Raw genomic sequence first — 3,374 nt, 5'->3', positions numbered from 1 at the left:
CGTTTCTGTGGAATCTGAGAAAGGACATTTGGAAACGCTCTTTAGAATATCCTGAAAAAGAAATAACTTCAGAGAGAAACCAGAAGGAAGCTGTCTGTGAAACTGCTCTGTGTCACGTGAATTCTGCTCACACAGTTAAGCATCTCTTCTCATTGAGCTGTATTATAACACTGCTTTTGTTTAGTCTGCGAAGGGATATTCTGGAGGGCTTTGAGGCTTATGGTGAGAAAGGAAATGTCTTCTGATAGAAACTGGAGAGAAGCTTTTTGAGGTGCTGCTTTGTGACGTGTGCATTCCACTCACAGAACTATAGCTTTCTTCTCTGAGAGGATTCTGGAATCTCTTTTGGAGAAAAAACTGCAAACAGACATTCGGGAGTATAGATAAGGCTATGGTGAAAAAGGAAATATCCTCAGACAAAAATTGGAAAGAAGATTTCTGTGAAACTGCTTTGTGTTAGATGTATTTTTTCATCTCACGTAGTTAATACTTTAATTACATTATGTTGTTAGGAAACTCCGTCATGAACAGATCTGCCAAAAGATGTTCAGGAGCACATTCAGGCCGAAAATGGAGAGTAGCTTTCTGAGGAGCTGCTTTGTGGCATGTGCATCCCACTCATGGAAATATACCCTTCTCCTCCTATAGGATTATGGAATCCCTGTTGGAGAAAAAGCTACCAGGAGATATTTGGAAGTAGACGGAGGGCTATGCTGAAAAAGGAAATATACTCAGATAAAACTGGACAGAAGATTTCTGTGAATCTGCTTTGTGTTAGATATATTTATTAATCTCGGATAGTTAAAAATTTTCTTATATTACGCAGTTTGGAAATGCCATCATGCAAGGATCCGTGAAGGGACATTCGGGAGCACATTCAGGCCTACGGTGAAAGATGAGATAACTTCAGATAAAAACTGGATAGAAGCTTTCTGAGAAACTACTTTGTGGTGTATACATTATACTCAAGGAGTTATATCTCTTTTCTCACAAGGTAGTGTTTGAACACTGTTCCTCTGAAACCGAAAAAGTCATACTTCAGAACACATTGAGGACTATTTCGAATAGTGAAATATAGTGAAATAAAATCGAGGAAGAAATATTCCAAGAATCTGCTCTCTGATATGTGCATTAACTCCAAACAGTTAGTGCTTACTCTATGTTGCCCAGTTTCGAAACTCTGTCTTTGAAGAATCTGTGCAGGAATATTTAATGACTCCTGGAAGCTTGTGGTGAGTGAGGAAACATCTTCCGATGAAACCTGCAGAGAAACGTTCTGAGCGACTGCTTTGTAATGTGTGTATTCGTCTCATAGAGTTAAACCATTCTTTGGATTAAGGAGCTTGAAATCACTGTTCTTGTGTAATCTGAGGAAGGACACTTGGGAACAAATCTTAGAATATGGAGAAAGAAATATCCTCAGGTAAAATCCAGAAGGAAGCTTTCTGTGAAACTGCTCTGTATCGTCTTAATTCCTCTCACTCAGATAATCCTCTCTCTTCATTGAGCAGATTTCTATCCCTCTGTATGTTTAGCGTGTGATGGGATATTCGGGAGCACGTTGAGGATAACGGTGTAAAAGGAAATATGTTCAGACCGAAACTGGAGAGAAGTTTTCCAAGGAACTGCTTTGTGACTTGTGCATTCCAGTCACCGTGTTATACCTCTCTTCTCATACAGCATCGGGGAAACCCTTTTGGAGATACAGGTACCAAGTGATATTTGGGAGCATGTTGATGCCGATGGTGAAAAGGGAAATAGCGTCAGAAAAAAACTGGAAAGAAACTTTCTAGGGAAATTCTCTGTGATATGTGTAATCATCTCACAAAGATAAAGCTTTCTTTACATTATGCAGCACGGAAACTGTCTAGGACGGATCCACAAGGGGACCTATGGGAGCACATTCTGGAGGATGTTGAAAAAGGATATATCTTCAGATAAAAACTGGAAAGAAGCATTCTGTCAATCTGCTTTTTGCTATGTTTATTCATCTCACATAGATGAAGCTTTCTTTTTATTACATAGCTTGGAAACTCCCTCATGGATGGATCTGCGAAATGATATTTGGGATCATATTCGGGCCTGTAGTGAAATAGGAAATATAGTCAGATAAAAACTGGAGAGAAGCTTTCTGAGAAACTGCTTGGGATGTGTGCTTTCCACTCAGGGATTTATAACTTTCTTCTCATAAGGCACAGTTTGAACACTGTTCCTGTAAATCTGAAAGAGTGATATTCCAAGCACATTGAAGACTATGGCAAAAAATGAAATGTCGTCCAATAAAAAACAGAAAGAAGCACTCGAAGAAACTGCTCTCTGGCATGTCCATAGTTTTCACAGGGTTAAAGCTTACTCTAAATTTCCCAGTTTTAAAGTCGGTATTTGAGGGTTCTGCGAAGGGATAGCAGGTGGTGACCAGACGCCTGTGTGAGGCAATGAAAGGCCTTCAATCGAAAATCGGAGAGAAGTTTTCTATGCAACTTTTTTGTGATGTTTGCATTCATCTCATAGCGTTAAATCATTCTTTGGATTGAGCGGTTTGAAATCACTCTTTCTGTGGAATTTGAGAAAGGACATTAGGAAACGCTCTTTAGAATATCCTGAAAAAGAAATAACCTCAGATAGAAACAAGAAAGAAGCTTTCTGTGAAACTGCTCTGTGTCACGTGAATTCCACTCACACAGTTAATCTTCTCTGTTCATTGAGCTGTATCATAACACTGTTTTTTTTAGTCTGTTCAGGGATATTCTGGAGGGCTTTGAACCTCGCATAGTTAAAACTTTAATTATATTATGCAGTTAGGAAACTCCACCATGCACAGATCTGCAAAGGGACATTCAGGAGCACATTCAGGGCTACGGTAAAAGAGGAGATATCTACAGATAAAACCTGGATAGAAGCTTTTTGAGAAACTACTTTGTGATGTATACATTATACTCAGGAAGGCATACCTCTTTTCTCACAAGGCAGTGTTTGAACACTGTTCCTGCGAAACGGAAAAAGTCATATTTTGCAACGCATTGAGGACTATGGCTAATAGTGAAATATACTGAAATAAAATCGAGGAAGAAGCATTCCAAGAATCTGCTCTCTGATATGGGCATTCACTTCACAGTGTTAATGCTTACTGTATGTTGCCCAGTTTTGAAACTCTGTCTTTGAAGAATCTGTGAAGGGATATGTAGTGACACCCAGAGGCTTGTGGTGAGCGAGAATACGTCTTCCGATGAAACCTGCAGAGAAACGTTCTGAGCAAATGCTTTGTGATGTGTATATTCGTCTCATTGAGTTAAACCATTCTTTGGATTGAGCAGCTTTAAATCACTGTTTTTGTGGAATCTGAGGAAGGACATTTGGGAACCATCCTAAGAATA

The sequence above is a fragment of the Colobus angolensis genome, unplaced genomic scaffold (assembly GCF_000951035.1).
Source record: "Colobus angolensis palliatus isolate OR3802 unplaced genomic scaffold, Cang.pa_1.0 Scaffold312, whole genome shotgun sequence".
Lineage (NCBI taxonomy): Eukaryota > Metazoa > Chordata > Mammalia > Primates > Cercopithecidae > Colobus > Colobus angolensis.
The sequence above is the reverse complement of the archived record's forward strand: the minus strand, read 5'-3'. Positions refer to the sequence as shown.